This window comes from Prionailurus bengalensis, chromosome B3 (assembly GCF_016509475.1).
Source record: "Prionailurus bengalensis isolate Pbe53 chromosome B3, Fcat_Pben_1.1_paternal_pri, whole genome shotgun sequence".
In the NCBI taxonomy this organism is placed as follows: domain Eukaryota; kingdom Metazoa; phylum Chordata; class Mammalia; order Carnivora; family Felidae; genus Prionailurus; species Prionailurus bengalensis.
This window is the reverse complement of record NC_057355.1, coordinates 148,041,803-148,060,124: the sequence shown is the minus strand read 5'-3', so window position 1 is coordinate 148,060,124 and position 18,322 is coordinate 148,041,803. Positions and strand designations below refer to the sequence as shown.

Sequence of the window (18,322 nt, the reverse complement as noted above, 5' to 3'; positions counted from 1 at the left end):
GAACCATGTCCCCTGTTAGTGGTTCATGAAAGTGAGGGGCTAGATGTTCTATAAACATTCAACATGACAGATAACATACAAGGGGACAAAAAAAAAAAAAAAAAACCCATATGATGCAGCCTGTCTCGCGGCTCCTATCACCCAATGTGGTAGAGTACAAATAAACCTAAGTATTCATTTGGTCAAAAACTGCACAGCACGTTGGAAAAGTATTAAGAGATGAGAAGCCTGGAAGAATTCCACAAATGCAGATATGAGCTCCCCTTGGAAGGAAGAAGAAAAATTACAGTCCCAAACACGCAAGAGTAAAATAATTTTAGGAAATGATACAAGAGCTTCAATGCGTTCTATTCATGATATGTCTAAATTTGGCAATGCAAAAAATGGATTTTGAGGGTTTCACATAGAATTGCCAAGGAAAAATTGTGTCAAGAACTCGGTTGTGTGCACAGAGCTCAAGGGCTCCTGAGACATATAGAAAGCCCGCTACCTGAAAAGGTAAACGTGTTTTTTGACCCCAGGAGCATATCTATCAAACCTGATGAGCAGTCTGGCCAAAGAGACACAGAATGGCAACTCTTGTGAAATTTGAACTTCAATTTCAGCATGAGAACCTAATTTCCATATATTAGGAAAAACCATGCCACGAAAATGATTTGCCAGAGTCTATAAATTTAAAAACAAACGACAAAACTCTAAGTCACCAGAGACCAAATAGGGAACAAGTCAACATTGAGAGAAACCAGAAAAAAACAAGACTTTTAGTTACATTGTAAGTCAAGAAATCAGTGGGGTGCCTGGGTGGTTCAGTCGGTTAAGTGTCTCACTTCAGCTCAGGTCTCGATGTCACGATTTGAGGGTTTGAGCCCCGTTGTCAGGCCCTATGCTGACAGCTCAGAACCTGGAGCCTGCTTCAGATTCTGTGTCTCCCTCTCTCTATGCTTTTCCGTTCTCACTTTCTGTCTCTCTCTCTCTCTCTATCAAGAATAAACACTTTAAAAAAATATTAGTCATAAGCAATCAATCATCAAGAAAATGAAAACTATAGCTAAGAACACAAGACCCATAAAAAGAAATGGTATAAATAGACTTTGTGAAAATCAAATACGCTTATCTGCCCACATGAATACCAATAGTAAGATAAGTTACAGAGTAAGAGACAACATTCACAAATTGCATAACCACCAAGGGACCTGCATCTTGAATATGCTAAGAGCCCTCAACAGTCAATAGGAAGAAAGGAAACAAACCTCCATAAAACAAGCACAGCCTTGTGTAGTAGACATCCTATCCTTGAGGTTATAGACACATTAGGTACGGACTGGAGAAGACTCTTCACACCATCGACTGTCAGGGAAATTCAAAACAAGAATGCAACAGATGCCCTATACACACATCCCAATGGCTCCGGAATGAAAACAACACTGACAACAACATCCAGGTGAGCATCCAGCATACGTGGGGCCTCAAACAATGCAGGAAGGATTGGCAAATAAACACCAGCTCTGGAAAACCGTTGGCTGTCGCTTATGAAATTATACATGGATGGCATAAAAAGGAACCTGGAAATACCACTCCCGAGTATTTGTCCCTGAAAAATGAAATCCCATGCTCAGAAAATATATGGTGTGTAAATATTTATAGCATCTTTCTTAGTGTTAAAAGGTCAGAATAAGGCAAAACTCTTTCTAAATATAAAGGAATAAACCAACTACGAAACTTCCATCAATGGGATGCTTTGCCACAGAAATGTGACACTACTGATGCACACCTGAAACCAGGTGAAACTCAAAGACATGAAGTGGAGAGTAGGGCGGTAGTCCCATAATTACAGAGGTGCTGTGACCTGGGACATTCACACAGCCAGACCATGGTGACAGTGGTTTGGTTGGGCATTCCTTATCTCTTTCTTTCCCAAACCACATGATGAGATACTCTGCTTCATTTGAGAGCACTCCTATGTTCAACCACCCTCTGATGTATGGAGTCTCCACAGACTGAACCCTACAACCTCGGACTCCTCTGAATGGAGAGTTGTTGAGACCATAGTCTGATATGTGTTCTGACAGGAGCTGTTCCCTCCACTGTCCCTGGCTCTGGCTCTCTCCTGCAGGTGAGGGGGAGTAGGTTAGGAATCCTCCACTGAAACCATCTGTCTCCTGCACCTGACTCTCCCACAACATGAGGCCCAGACCTTCTTCCTCACACTTAGCTGGAAATGAAGTCAGTTCTATAGGAACAGATTTGCTCCTTGATTTAGAGGATTGCTCCATCTCCCCCTTACCCTGGGCAATACTCTGGGCAAAGGTCTGCAGCTGCAGGGCATGTCGGGGACAAACAGGATTCCAAACAGTTTGGAAACTGAGGGCTCTGTTTAGGGGTGGCTGGCAGCTTCACTGCCTTGTGGCTTGCTTGTCCTGGTGGCATGAGACTCCTGCCATACAAGTCAGGTCTGGGGTGATCAGGTTCCCAGCATCCCTAGTGGACTGTGCCCAGGGCAGAGCTTCCTTCCTGGGAGTGGGGCTGCCAACAATGAGTGAGTCGCACATCTCAGTGGCACCTGCTGGGGCTTGGCCTCAACAGCAAACAGCTTAGGGTCACTGACATCCTGTCCCTCTGGGAAAGAGTCCTCTGAACAGGAGCTGGTCACCGGGAACCCTGTGTATTGGCTACAACAGTCTGGAGGGGAGGTTGCAGCCAGGCTCAGTGGCACATGCCTATAGTCCCAGTTACTTGCACTGGAGTTTCTACTTGCTGATCTGGGGTGGGAAAGGAAAAGAACATACCTTAGTTCAAATATTCTAGGTATTCTTTCTGGTAGTATATTTTCTGCAATAAATGCTTCTTCATGGGCTGTATGCCAACTTGGCCATTTGCAGGCACTATAAATACATTATTTGAGTTTTTCTTCAAATTCCAGTCAGTTAACATGCAATGTAATACTAGTTTCAGGTGTAAAATATAGTGATTCAACATTGCAATACAGCACCCACTGTTCATTATGAGCGCTCCCCTTAATCCCCATCAACGACCTCCCCATCCCTCCACCCACCCTCCCCAGGGTAACCATCAGGTTTTCCCCTATAGTTAAGTATCTGTTTCGTGGTGCTTACGTGCTTCCATGGGTTAGGCCCATGACTCTTGATCTGGGCTCTTGTCTTGATCTCATCATTCCTGAGATCGAGCCCCACTTTGGTTTCTGCACTGACAGCACGACGTTTCCTTGGGATTCTCTTCCCATCTGCCTCTGCCCCACCTCCCATTCTCTCTCTAAATAAATAAGTGAACATTGAAAAAATCGCCTATTTCTTGGTTTGCCTCTTCTCTCTTATTTGTCCCTTTGCCCATTTGTTGTTTCTTAAATTCTACATATGGATGAAATCATATATTTGTCTTTCTCTGACTTATTTCAGTAAATATAATACTCTCTAGGCCCATCCCTGTCCTTACAAATAGCTAATGTCATTGCTTTTACGGCTGAGAAATATTCCAGTGTGCATGGACGGGGTTATGTAGATATACCATGTATTCTATACCCATTCATCAATCAATGCATACTTGGGCTGGGTTGTTTCCATAGCTGGGCTGTTTGTGACATAGCTGCTAGAAACATAGAGGTACAATTCCCTTCAATTAGTATTTTTGTATCCTTTGGGTAAATACCTAGTAGTGCATTTGTTCTATCGTAACGTAGTTGTATTTTTAGCTTTCTAAGGAACCTCCATGCGGTTTTCCATAGTGGCTGTGCCAGTGTGCATTCCCACCAGCACCTCGAAAAGGATCCTCTTTCTCTGCATCCTCACCAACACCTGTTGTTTCTTGTGCTGTTGAGTTCAGCCTTTCTGACCAGTGTGAGTTGATATTTCATTGTAGTTTGGATTTATATTTCCCTGATGAGGAGTGATGTTGACCATCTTTTCATGTGTTTATTGACAATCTGTAGGTCACATTTGGGAAAATGCTTATTCATATCTCCTGGCCATTTTTTAATAGCATTATACAGTTCTGGAGTTGAATTTTATACCATATATAGAAAACCTAAAAGACTCCACCAAAAAAAAAAAAAAAAAAACCCCAAGCTAGAACTGGTACAATAAACCTGTAAATTTGCAGCATACAAAATCAACATATACAAATTTGTTACATTTCTATACACCAATAATGAAGCAGGAGAAAGAGAAATCAAGGAATCAATCCCATTTAAAATTACACCAAAACCATAATATACTAGAAATAAACCTAAGTAAAGAGGTAAAAGATCTGTACTCTGAAAAGTCTGGGACATTTATGGAAGAAATTGAAGAAAACACAAAGAAATGGAAAAATATTCCATGCACATGGATTAAAAGAAAAATCATTGTTAAATGACAATACTATCCAAAGCAATCTAGACATTCAATGCAAATAATTCAATTTCCTGTCAAATAATACCAGCATTTTTCACAGAGCTAGAACAAATAACTCTAAAATTATCATGGAACCACAAAAGACCCCAAATAACCAAAGATCTTGAAAAAGAAAAACACCTGGAGGCATCACAATTCTGGATATCAAGCTATATTACAATGCTGTAGTCATCAAGACAGGATGATACTGGCAAAAAAAAACACATAGATTAATGGAAAAGATTAGAAAATCCTGAAATGGACACATCACTATATGATCAACTAATCTTTGACAGAGCAGGAAAGACTATCAAATGGAAAAAGTCCCTTCAACCACTGGTGTTGGGAAAACTGGACAGCATCGTGAACTTGTAATGAACCTGGACCACTTTCTTACAGTACACACAAAATAAATACAAAATGAATGAAAGACCTAAATGTGAGACAGGAAACCATCAAAATCCTAGAGGAGAACACAGGCACCAACCTCTTTGACCTTGGCCAGAACAAGTTCTTACTAGACATGTCCCCAGAGGCAAGGGAAACAATAGCAAAAATAAACTATTGGGATCTCATCAAGATAAAAAGCTTCTGCACAGCAAAGAACAAATCAACAAAACTAAAAGGCAACTGACAAAATGGGGGGGAGATATTTGTATGACATCTCAGATAAAGGGTTAGTATCCAAAATCTATAAAGAACTTACCAAACTCAACACTCAAAAAACAAATAATCCAGTGAAGAAATGGGCAGAAGACATGAATACATATTTTTCCAAAGAAGACATCCAGATGGCAAAAAGACACGAATAAAGATGCTCAACAACACTCTTCATCAGTGAAATATAAATCAAAACCACAATGAGATACCAACTCACACCTGTCACAATGACGAAAATTAACAATTCAGAAAACAAAAAATGTCAGAAAGGATGCAGAGAAAGTGAAACCCTTTCACACTGTTGATGGTAATGCAAAATTGGCGCAGCCACTCTGGAAAACAGTGTGGAGATTCCTCAAAAAATTAAAAATGGAACTATCCTGTGATCAAGCAATTGCATTTATCCCAAAGGATACCAAAATGCTGATTCGAAGGGGCACATGCATCCCAATCTTTATGGCAGCCTTATCAACAAAAAACAAATTGTGGAACAGCCCAAATATTCATCAACACATGAATGCATAAAGAAGAGGTGGTAAACATATACAATGCAATATTACTTAGCCATCAAAAAGAATGACATCTTGCCAATTACAATAATGTGGATGGAACTACAGTGTATTATGCTAAGTGGAACAAGTCAGTCAGAAAAAGTCAAAATCCTATGATTTCACACATTAGTGGAATAGAAGAAACACAACATACGGAAAGGAAAACTAAAATAAATCAAAACAGAGAGGGAGGAAACCAGAAGACACTCTTAAATACAGAGAACAAACTGAGGGGAAGTGGGGGAGGTGGGCTAAATGGCATGTGGCCATTAAGGAGGGCACTGGTTGAAATGAGAACTGGGTGTTATATGTATGCGATGGTTCCCTAAATTCTACCCCTAAAATCAGTACTACACTGTATGGTAGCACTCTTGAGTTTACATTAATGTAATACAAGAAAATTATATATAGAGAGAGACTACCTCAAAATAGCAAGCTTCTGCACAGTGAAGGAAACAATCAACAAAACAAAAAAGCAACCTATGGAATGGAAGAAGATATCTGTAAATGACATATCCTCAGGGTTAGTTTCCAAAACGTATAAGTTTTTTTAAATTGTTTTCAAATTATCAGTAGAGAGTGTGTCCATGCAGTTCAGCACACTGTTGTGTGAGAAGCAAAACTCGTGTCTTCCACTTTTATATTGTGGTAAGATCTCACTGATCATGAGACCCACACTCTTCACAAAATTTTAACCATACCTTACCGTATTGTTAATTACAGAGGTAATGAAGTGGAGACCCCTCTAGAACTTAATCATCTTGCATAACACAAAAATCATAGCCCTTGAGATCTACTCCTCATTGACCCTCCCTGCCAGGCCCTGGAAACTGCCATTTCACTCTCCATTTCATTGTTATCAAAACCCAAATTCAGCTGCCTGTTGCTGGAAAGGTCAATGTTCAAAGTTTTAGTTTTGGTGGGAAAGTAATTTGAGCTATATTCAGAAGGCCAGCCACTGGAGGAAAAGGCAAACTCTTGTCCAAATGCCAACTCTGAGGTTTTTCCCTGACCCAGGGCGTTTTAAAGCAGTAGAGGGTACTTAATCAAGCAAGGGAGTGCCAAGGTCAATACCATCTTTTGATCATGGGCAGACTCCATGGTACAAGCTGCCAAAGTAACCTCAACTTCCCTGCATCTCCAGCTGAAGAGGGAACCAAACTACATGGGAGGAGACTGCCAGAGGCCAGGAAACAACCACCATAAGGGATTAGAGGAGAAAACCCCTGGGGCTCACACATGGTCAGCAGTACTTTCTGTTCTCCCCAGCTGGCATAAGAAAATACTAAAATACAACCTTGTAGTTCACCAATCATCACTCAGAATACTGAGAAATGTTTTCCTCAGTGAACTCAGAGGAACCTTCAAAGCAACAACCAAAAGGATCAAATGGCTTGCAAACTAATAGCCAAGGAGAATAAGACACATAAAACTACAAAGCGATTTTTTGCATCACCCATAAAGGTAAAATTGACAATGTTTACCTCCACATCACAAGGAAGCAAAAGCAGTGGTCTCTGTAATGAGGAAAAGGAGTCATCCAAAGAAAGTGACCCAGCAGTACCACAGGACATGGAATTGGTAGAGAAGTTCAGGGTGTTATAACTGCATAGCCCATATGCAAGTAGCTGGAGGAAAGATTGAAGGTGTTGACTAGAGCCATGCCTCTGGGTCCAAATCCCTACCCATGTCCATGTGACCATTCTTGACCATGGCCCACCTGCCCCTCCCACATCCACCCCAGCTGAACTGATGTGCAGGGTCACCCAATGCCACACCCTGGGACTGTTGCCGAACCCCACAGGTGGCCCCCAGGTGCAGGGTGCTGGCCACCTGGCACAGCCCTCTGTTCTGTCTGATGGTCTAGACCTGGCTTTGCTGAGGATCCTCCATTTATCCATTCTCACTGGCAGATGTCCCTGAGCAGGGGCATGAGGCTGGCAGAGGGCCAGGTCACCCTGAGGGCACCCCTCTTGCTGTTTGCACTCTGGGCAGTGCTGGCTCCTGTGCAGGGTTCTCAAGGGCATCCCTCATGGTGCTACACCTCCTCTGAGGTGGTAATTCCCAAGAAGGAGCCGCACCACAGCAAAGGCATTCAGATGCCAGGCTGTCTGTCCTATAGCCTGCATTTTGGGGGCAAGAGACATGTTATGCACATGCGGCACAAGAAACTCTTTTGCTCCAGACTCTGCTGATGATGACTCAGGATGCTCAGGGAGCCTTGCAGGTGGACTACCCCTTCATGCCTCCAGACTGTTACTACCTCGGCAACCTGGAGGAGATTCCTCTTTCCATGGTCACAATTGACACAGGCTATGGCAGCCTTGAAGATATCATGAAGTTGGATTAACTTGCCTATGAAATGAGACCCCTCGGTGATTTCCAATGGTTTGAACACTTTGTTTCTCAGATAGTCGCAGACATCTGTGCAATGGGACCTACTTATAACCTGGGATATAAGGAGGACAGGGGACCCCCTGTTCCTCAAGGAAATGCCAGTGCAGCCCCAAGGATCTCTAGTAAGTTCTGTTCATACCATCACAGAATTTTCAAAGGACTTGCTCTCAGTTTCAAAACAATGTATAGTGTGTTCACCATGTGGAAAAGAGTGCCCAATTCCTAATAAGGCTAGTTAGCTTAATTGAGTCAATATTTCATGGTATTGATGTAAGTTATTGGTTTCATGGTCATTTATAGTGAGAGACATCAAGCTCACACAGGCAATTATGTGTTGCATCAGAGTCCTTTTTTCTCTTCAATAGTATGAGTCAAAGTATTTTCGATTTCTTAAAACACATTCACCCTTAATGTGATTTGAGATGGGCCCCATGAGGTTCATTGCACTCCAGTTGTATATTTTATATGCCATCCACCAATGGGTTATATGCCATCATTCTGAGTTATTTAGGCAGACATTATTTACTCTTGTCTGTCATAGCAACACATCAGATTGCAAGAAATTGTGGCTTGTGCATTGACACTGATGAATGTGCTTGCCAAAAACGGTCCAGCTGCCTTAGGACCCAATTAACTGATATAATGGAAGCTTTCAGTAACTGTTCCTTCATTCATACGCAGTACATAATGAATTGTGGAACAGGCTAGTGCATGTTCAACACTGAAATGGTGCATTTATTTTTTTTTTTTTTAATTTTTTTTCAATGTTTTTATTTATTTTTGGGACAGAGAGAGACAGAGCATGAACGGGGGAGGGGCAGAGAGAGAGGGAGACACAGAATCGGAAACAGGCTCCAGGCTCTGAGCCATCAGCCCAGAGCCTGACGCGGGGCTCGAACTCCCGGACCGCGAGATCGTGACCTGGCTGAAGTCGGCCGCTTAACCGACTGCGCCACCCAGGCGCCCCTGAAATGGTGCATTTAAATAAAAGCCCGACCCACTATCATTATGGAAACTACACAGTGGATCCAGGCAAGCAGTGTGACTGCGGTTCATTCAACCAGTGCTACAGCAATCTAGGCTGTATGCGTGATTGTATCTGAACCCCTGGGGGCAAATGTAATACAGGAAGACGCTATACAGACTGAGCCAACTCCGCTGCTTGGACACCCTGCAGACAAATCCAAAATATACGTGATCTTCCAGAGTCCTGCCAAGGGGTGACCTTGGCGTACCCTGATGACTTCCATATGCAAGATGGAACCGCGTGCACTGAAGAGGGCTGCTGCTATCATGGAAACTGCACTGACCGCACTATTCACTGCCAAGAAAGCTTTGGCAGAAATTCTGGGAAAGGTGAAGATGTCTGCTATACCATAAATCACAAAGGCAGTCGACATGGACACTGCAGAAGACCCCGGGGAATTCAACGCTGAACCTGTTCCCATACAGGCGTGCCGTGTGGAAGGCTGCAGTGTAGGAATGTCACACATCTCCCTCAGCCGCAAGAGCATGTTGGATTCCATCTGTCTGAGATACAGGGTTCTGATGTTTGGGGCTGGATTCACATCGTAGCACAGGAACAACCCAGATTGGTCATGAGAGAACTGGTACTTCCTGTGCTTCTGGAAAGTTCTGTCAGGATACCTACTGCACTGGCAGTGTGGCTCAGCTGAATTATGACTGTATCCCAGAGAAATGCAGTCACAGAGGGATGTGCAACCATAACAGGAACTGCCACTGCCACATAGGCTGGGATCCTCCATGGTGCACGGACAAGGCACTGGTGGGAGCAAAGACTGTGGACCCCTCCAAGAAGAATTCAGTGAGCAAAATGAATCCATGGTATATCTCAGAGTGGTTTTTGGTCACATTGATGTCATAAGCGCTGCATTCCTCTTTGGTGTTGCCATAAATATCAGAACTATAAACACAGAGAAAGGTAAGGAAGAGATTTTTGGAGAAGACAATCCATAATTCACCCTCCAGACCCCTGAACAACTATAGACAATGCACCTGGTGCATCTGTAAAAATACAGTAATGAGGCGGCACAACTGACATTCACGTTTCCAAGGGTCCCTGGGAGACACAGGGGTCCTCAGGCACATCACAGCTCTGACACCAGGTCTCTCATGGGTCACCGACCAGCACTCTGAAATAAAACTTGAAAACTGCATGCTTGTAGCCTTTATGTAGTTTTTGAGCCAGTAAGAGCCCAAACTGAGCCTTAGTTTCTGGGAAGAGAACCTGAGGGTGCAGCTGTGTCATGAGCAGAAGTGTCTGGTTCCAGAATTAAGAGAAGTCGACACAAGGTCTTTTATGGGCAACTTCATGAGTTTTCTCCAAAACCGTGTTCTTGTGCACTGAACATTTTCTCATTCTCCAGGTAATCTGTCTTCCCCCAGTCCCAACATGTGTTCTGGATAATAGAGGGCTACCACCACCCATACTGCCTGTCCCAAACTGGGGTGTCTTTGGGCTGTGAGGTAAAGGGACTGGCATTAGGTTCCACCTAGCGCAAGCTGTGCCTCCCTGGAGACAAAATTTCCAAATGTGGGAGACTGAGACCATGAGGCTGAAAGGAGCACCCAATGAAATCAATCAGAAAGGTAGGCACAAGTGCCTATGGATGACTCTGGCATCTAGAGGGAGCTCGGTGAACGTGAATCCCTGCTCTCTTTCTCTTGCCTACTTTTCAGTGAGTTTAACTGTAGATAAGAATCTGCCTAGGATACCCACTTTGGTTTTCCAAGCACCTTCTAGAATAACACAGAGGTGAGCCTCTGAAACTTAGCGAATTCAGCCCCATCCGCTCCCACGAAATCCTGTACTTCCTACCCTGTTTTCTATGTCCTGATCATTGGGAATGTCGGATGGAGGCCTGCCCTTCCCTGGGTCCTTGTGCCCTCTTGTTCTTGGCTCTGTAAGTCATAAATCCTGTGCTTCCATTTCCTTTGTTGGGGATGTACTGAAACCCCACCTTCAGTCACAAGGGGCCCACACATCTCATGTACCCCAAGCGAGAGCTCAGATGCCTAGAGAGCTGCCTGTCACCCCCTGTGACTTGCTGTTGCCACTTCCTTCAGCAGGTCACAGTCTACATGTTCTTAATTCAGTACAGAAGCTGAGGTCCCACAATACATTTATCCCCAAGGATGGGATTGGGAGCCTAGCTGATGCCCCCCTACAATGCCTTGGACCTAAGAATGGCTCACTCATTCCTCACCCTCATGTCTCAGCTGCTGTGGGAAGGAGCTGGTGCTTGCTGGTGGTCTGTAGCTTTGATGTGGGCTTATGCCAGGTGTTGCCAGAAACCCTCACCCTAAATTATCAGTGCTATAAAAGGTCAGACTCCCTGCAGAGACCAACAAGCAGGCACCAGTCTGGGGGTGCAGGGGTGTGTATTTCCTATTTATCTCCAAAGGAGGTGGGCACCGAGAACAGTGTTCCTAGATTAGTGTCGAAGAAGACGCCAGCTGCTTGGTCCACTGTGTTGCAGCCAGCACCATGGTGTTGTGCTTGATTAACCAGCCCTAGATAGGGATGGAGGCAAATCTACAAGGAGCATCAAGGCACCCAGGGTGGAGGACTTGGCCAAGGCAAGCTCCTCTTAGTGGCTGCAAACCTCACTGCTGTCGCCAATGGCTCCCCACCTGTCAGGCATTGGGTGGGACACCTCAGGGTGGGAGGCCACAGAACACGACTCTGGGAAGAAATAACTTCTATCCCAGATTTTCCCTGTCACGATCCACTACACCTACATGTCCAAGGACCAGCGTGAGAGACAGAAATGGTGACAGGCACTATATCATAATGGAAATGCAAGGCTTCCTAGAATCATTTGTCCAAAGGGAGGGAGACAAGGACATCGATTGGCTTTTGTGGGTCTTCGTCATTGGCTCCGAGCTGTTGCTTACAGCACTTGACATGCTGCAGCTGACTGGATTGGTCCAAGACCGCCCAAGTCAAAATTCACTGAAAAACTCAAGGTATCCACAGCCTGTTTACAGAGACACTGTAGAGGAGCCTCCAGGCTTATCATTCTATCAAAAGACCGTGACAAGCATGCCAAGGCACAGGGCAGGAGACACAGACAAAAAAAAGGGGGAAGGCTCTGAGGAAGATGCTCCCCAAGCCCCCAGAGCCCACAGAGGTAGGAAGAAAGAAGCTCTGATTCCTGGGACTTGGATTTTTATGGCATGGCAGCACAGGCCCACTGGGAGAGGTCAAGCCCAGGTGACGCCATCCAACTCTAAGATAGACTGGGGACAATTCAAAGAGTGTGGGGGTTTTGTTTTTTGTTTTTGCCTTGTGTCATGAGCCCAAGATCCCTTGACCATTTCCAACCTGGAGGACAGGCCCTTGACAACACAATCTAAGGAGCTCTTCATGAAGGACCAGTCTGACCTTAAGGCTGTGCCATTACATTCACAGTGGGGGAACAGGACGACATGGGTTCCTGTCCACGTGGCAAGAACCTGGTCTCCTCAGGACCCACTGTGGAGACTTTGGGCAGAGGAGGGCATATATCCATGCTGATAAGAACCTGTTTCATCAGGATCCCCTGTGGAGGATTCAGGAGGGCGAGGGCCCACGTCCAAACTAACAAGAACCCGGTCTCCTCAGGCCCTGCTGTGGAGACTTCGGGTGGACAAGAGCCCGTGTCCACACGGACAAGAACCAGTTTCGTCAGGACACCCTGTGGAGGATTCAAGAGGACGAGAGCCCATGTCCGCACCAACAAGAACCCGGTTTCATCAGGACCTGTTGTGGAGGATTCAGGAGGACCTGGGCCTGCGTCCACACAGACAAAGACCCGGTCTCCTCAGGACCCACTGTAGAGGATTCAGGGGGAGGTGGCCTTGCGTCCAAACCGACAATAACCCAGTCTCCTCAGGCCCCACTGTGGAGACTTCGGATGGACGAGGGCCCATGTCCACGCTGACAAGAACCGGTTTCATCAGGACCCCCTGTGGAGGATTTGAGAGGAGGAGGGCCCACATCCAAACCGAGAAGAATCCAGTCTCCACAGGGCCCGCTGAGGAGGATTTGGGAAGACGAGGGCCCACGTCCAAACCGACAAGAACCTGGTCTCCTCAGGACCCGCTGTGGAAACTTCGGGGGGACAAGGACCCGGGTCCACACCAACAAGAACCCGGTTTCATCAGGACCCGCTGTGGAGGATTTGGGAGGACCTGGGCCTGCGTCCACACTGACAATAACCCAGTCCCCTCAGGACCCACTGTGGAGACTTCGGGGGGACGAGGACCCGTGTCCACACTGAGAAGAACCCGGTCTCCTCAGGACCTGCTGTGGAGGATTTGGGAGAACCTGAGCCTGCGTCCACACTGACAAAAACCCGGTCTCCTCAGGACCCGCTGTGGAGGCTTCGGGTGGACGAGTGCGCACGTCCAAACTGAGAAGTTTCCGGTCTCCACAGGGCCGGTGAGGAGGATTCGGGAGGACCTGGGCCCCGCATCCACACCGACAAGAACCCGGTCTCGTCAGGACCAGCTATGGAGGATTCAGGGGGACATGGCCCCGCGTCCACACTGACAAGAACCTGGTCTTCTCAGGACCCACTTTAGAGAATTCAGGGGGACGTGGCCCCGCGTCCACACTGACAAGAACCCGGTCTCCTCAGGACCCGCTGTGGAGGATTCAGGGGGACGTGGCCCCGCGTCCACACGGACAAAAACCCGGCTCCTCAGGACCTGCTGTAGAGGATTCAGGGGGACGTGGCCCTGCGTCCACACGGTCAAGAACCCGGTCCTCTCAGGACCCGCTGTGGAGGATTCAGGGGCACGTGGCCCCGCGTCCACACGGACAAGAACCCGGTCTCCTCAGGTCCCGCCAAGGGAGGAGCAGGTGAGGAGAAAGCCAGGCCCCGGGAAGAGGAGCTTCCGGAACCTGGAGGCTGAGGGCGGCGGTGTTCCACAGACCCTGGGGGGAAAGGACCCTGCGCGGCGTCGTGCGCGGTGACACCGTGTCCCCCGCGGGGCTTACCTCACCGGCGCCGGGCGGCGGGGCCGCGCGGCCGTGTTCCTGCTCCGCGCCCACTCGGTTCCCGCCGCTTCCTCATGCGGTTCGCGGTCCAGGAGCGGGGTCCCCTGGCGGAGCTTGCACTCCCGCCGCTATGGCCTCGCGGGTCCCTTCAGCCTCCGCGCGGGGCGGGGTGTCCCTCCCGAGTCTGCGACGGCGCCGTGGGGAGTTCGGTGCGACACCCCGGAGCTGCAGGTCGCTCCGGGCGGGACAGACGTGCTCACGGGGTCGGTTCCTCCGCAGCCAGGAGCACAGAGCCGCTCTCCGCCCCCGTGCGTCTTCCTCCGTTTCTGTCCCCAGTGCCCTGTCCTGGGACAGCAGGCCTGCCACCTCCTTGCTCAGATTTCCTCGGGGGCACGTCGTTCCTTCTGCGGCGGTTGTAAATGGCACCGTCTCCTCCTTTCTCTTTCCGACGGGTCGTCAGGAGCGTGCAGACGTGCACGTGGTGTGTGCGTGCTGATCTCCTATCCTGCGAGTGTCCTCGTTTATCCTTCCGTTGCCCTTGGAAACAACGCCGCCAGTTAAGTTACCAGCAAAAGGGGGTTTATTCAGGAGTAGCGGAGAATTGCCATCCGGGCCCAGCAAGCTGTGGCAGAACCGCGGCCGGGTGGGGAGCACACGGAGAGGAACGCTGTTTCCGGAGAAGAGGAAGTTGGGAGGGTGGTTTTGAAGCGAGGTCCGCAGGAGGAAAGCAGGGCTGCAGGGCGAGCAGGCGCCTCCCGGGCCGGCTGCAGGCGCGGTGGGTTTCCTGTAGGGGCCGCAGGGCACAGCTCCCCCTGGCGGGGCCTAAGCCTGGGGCTTCTCTCCGCGGAGGGTTCTAATCTTGGGTCTGTAGCCATGGGTTGTTCCCGAGCCTGACCCTGGGTGCTGGGCTCCGCCTTCCAGCCTCCCCTCCCCGCCTCCCGAGTCCACTTCGATGAGATGTCCCTTCATTGGTTTTCGCACTTCTAACAGCTTATTCGTGGCGTCTTGTGGACAACCGGAATTCCAAATCCCACTGCTTCCGCTGCACCCAAGACACGTGGCCACCAATTGAACCCTCCCACCTGCCTCTGGCTCACGTGCTGCCTCCTGCAGGGCCCGTGGCCTCTCAGCCTGGGTGAGCTGGGTCTGGGCGTGGGCCTACGTCACAGCGTTTGACCCCTCTCTTGCTGCTGTCATGCGGGGCTGACACTGTTGTTTCGAGGAGTACCTTACTCTGTGATTTCAGACGTGCAGTGAACGTGTCACAGCAGCGCAAATACGCTTTACCTGGACGCTCGTTTCTTTGCGGCGTTTTCCACTTCACATGAGATACTTTGGTGCGTTTTAACCCAAACCGGGACGCCCTCCCGAGAAACCACCACAGAACCCCAAATGAGGAAATCCCTGCGTTTCCACCTTAGAACCCAGACCACAGACCCACTTCAAGTGTCCCCACCTGCCCCACTGTGAAATGTCTTTTCCCATTCTGGTCTGGTTTATTTTGGGGAAATGCTCCTAAGATTTTCCCCTATCTGTGTAACCTGGGGGGATTTAAAGAGCAAGGTGGTTCCTGGCGCGCCTGGGGTCTCAGTCTGCTAAAGGCCCAGTTCACTTCAGGTCATGATCTCCAATTGATGGGTTCCAGCGCCTGCTTTGTGCTCTGTGCTAACAGCTCAGAGCCTGCAGATTGCTTCAGATTGTGTGTCTCCCTCTTGCTCTGCCCCTCCCGCTATCATGACCTGTCTCTGTCTCTCTTTTTCAGCAATAAATAATAAATGTTAAAAAAAAAAAAGAGCAAGATGGTTCCTGAGTGGCCTTTTCTGGATGGCTTCTGTCACTGAGGGTGTTTTCTGCATTCACCCATGTTGTGACGTGTATCAGTCCTTCCTTTTTAAATTCTGATTAAATGTACGTAACATAACATTTACCACGTAAGTCACTTTAGGCATACTCTGTCGTGACTGAGGTAGCCAGTATGTCCCATTCAGCATCAATGAACAAGGAGTCCCAGCCACAGTCTGCTCTCAACCTGTACATCTCTACCCTGCTGCCTTGGGAATTCCTAACAGTCCAAAGAGTGCCAAGATGTTAGCATGACCAGCTCATGTGGAGCCTGTCATGAGTTCCCACTGGTCTGGGCAATTGAGGGTCACTGTCACTGGTCAATTATCATGCATTCCTGGTAGTCTGAGTGCCAATGAAACATTTTGGGATCTGGAAAGTGTTTGTGCCATGGGGGTTATGCTGGAGCACCTAGTGACCATCTGGCACCAGGTTGCCTTGCTATGTCACCGAGAGAGAGAACCCAGCACCATGAACGTCTTCATACAAAGGGAAATATTCTCTCCTAATACTTGACCTGAGCAAAGGACCATCCTGAAGCTTCCATCAAAGTTGTGGTCCCAATCAATGCAGTGGAAGGAAAGGCAGAGTGACATTGTCGTGCTGGTTGTGGACACCACACCCTTCCATTTGTCCATCCACATGGTGCATTCACCTGCTTGCATTGGCAGGAAATAACACTGCTTTGGGGGCTTACTTGCTATCCTGATGTCAAAAAAATTGACAATCAGACTGATTATTTACTGTAGACAGGACTTGGAAAACCTGTGTAGGGGTCTGTGTCTGACCTGCTGAGATAACTACACAGGTGAATGGGGCAGATGCAGTCTGAAGACAGACAGTCATAGAGGTTCAGAGGGAGAGCAGGAAATATAGTCAGTCTTTTAATAGTGGGGGAAAGGGTGGGCTCCATTTTAAAAAGTTGTTTGTTTTTCCTGACAGAAAAGAGCCGGAAAATGAAACTAGGTGGAAATGCAGTTTTTTTTATCCATGACCTACTGTGTGATGCCATGTGCTTCCGGAGCCTGGGAATTGGCCCGGGGAATCCTTACCAATGGTCATCATGGGGATGGTCATCCACGGTCTTGACAATGGCGATCCGGAACTATTTTGTGCAGCTTGCGTGAATCCAGAGGAATCTTTCCCTAATTCTGATGGCAGTGTAGTCGGTTAGCAGTTCGTCATAAGGTCCTTCTCAGCGAGGTGGCACTGGGTGCTCTCTGAAGACCTGATGAGCATCCCATATTCTGTAGAAAGGGTGGCAAGGCTAGTCAGTGGCAGAGGCCATGTCCTTATTTTCTGTGGATAATATGACCCAAGTGTACCTGTTAGTTCTTGGACATGGCTATGCATGGCATCAACTTGGTCATATGAGTTATCATGAAGTTCACTCAATCAGTAAAGAAAGGGTTAAGGATTCCTTTCAAAAATACTGTTGCAAAGGGGGTCAGTCCCTGCCTGCTATTTGGAGCATTCCAAATCTCTTTAAGGGCCAAGGACAATGATTCTGGATGTTCCAGGCCACTTTCCAGGCAGATTTTTCCTGAAGGAATTTTGTGTCTAGTTTTTCATGTTCCATATCTGTTCCCCTAATCCACATATCCTCATCGTCCTCTTCTGTGATGATTAAGGATGATGTGGGGTATGAAATTCTAATTATCACCCCCAGTCTTTGCAAGTACATAGTTTGTCTATGTGCTGAAGTGAGTTCCTTGGTCTGGTTAAATCCATAATGGAATGGCAAATCCAGGAACCATTTCAGGCATTACATTTTTTACCACAGTTGTGGCACTGGCATATCCAGTCAGACAGCATCAGTCCATCCACCAAACATGCAGCCATTAACCAAAGAGGAACCCAATTTGTCAAATCCATCTGGAGAGCCCCAGTGGGTAGGGAGGGGCGAGAGGGACTCCCTGGGGCCTGCTGATATTATACAAAACTTGGAGAGATTTACAAGTAGTGCCCTGGGAAATAATTTAGTCAGAGGTTTAGTGGATGCCTGGGAAGAACCCACTCTCTCTCAGTTTCCTAATTATCCCATCTCATGGGGTTGGTGCAAGACCAAAGGAGAGAAGAAAGGGGCCTCAGCAAGCCCATTCAACCCCAATGTACACCCCATCTGATCATTATCTGTCCACCTGTCTTTTCCCATTGTGAGGATCTTACATGATAAACAATAGTCCAAGTCAGGGAAAAAGGCAGGCTGCTAAAGTGAAGGAAAGGACAGGGGCCTCTGAACTTGGCTGTGTATTTGACATCCTTGTGAGCTCTGTCAGTCGCTGGAGAGACAGTGGCAGTCTCCTCACGGTTTGGGCTGGAGAGTGACTGTTAGCAATTTTAGCAGAAAGATCAGTTGCGTATAATAGGGCAGCAATTATAGGCCTGCTGGCAAAATGTCCTCTGTCCTCTGGTACTCATGGCGGTTAGGACCTGTGGGATTTCCAGAGGGTGCCACCAGCTCTGGAGACTCCAGCGTA

The 18,322-nt window shown here is 47.6% G+C and overlaps 1 gene segment (V, D, J or C); it reads left to right on the top strand.

Moving 5' to 3' along the window:
- LOC122468135 overlaps positions 1–18,322 on the top strand; it is a 55,652-nt gene that overhangs the window by 19,978 nt on the left and 17,352 nt on the right.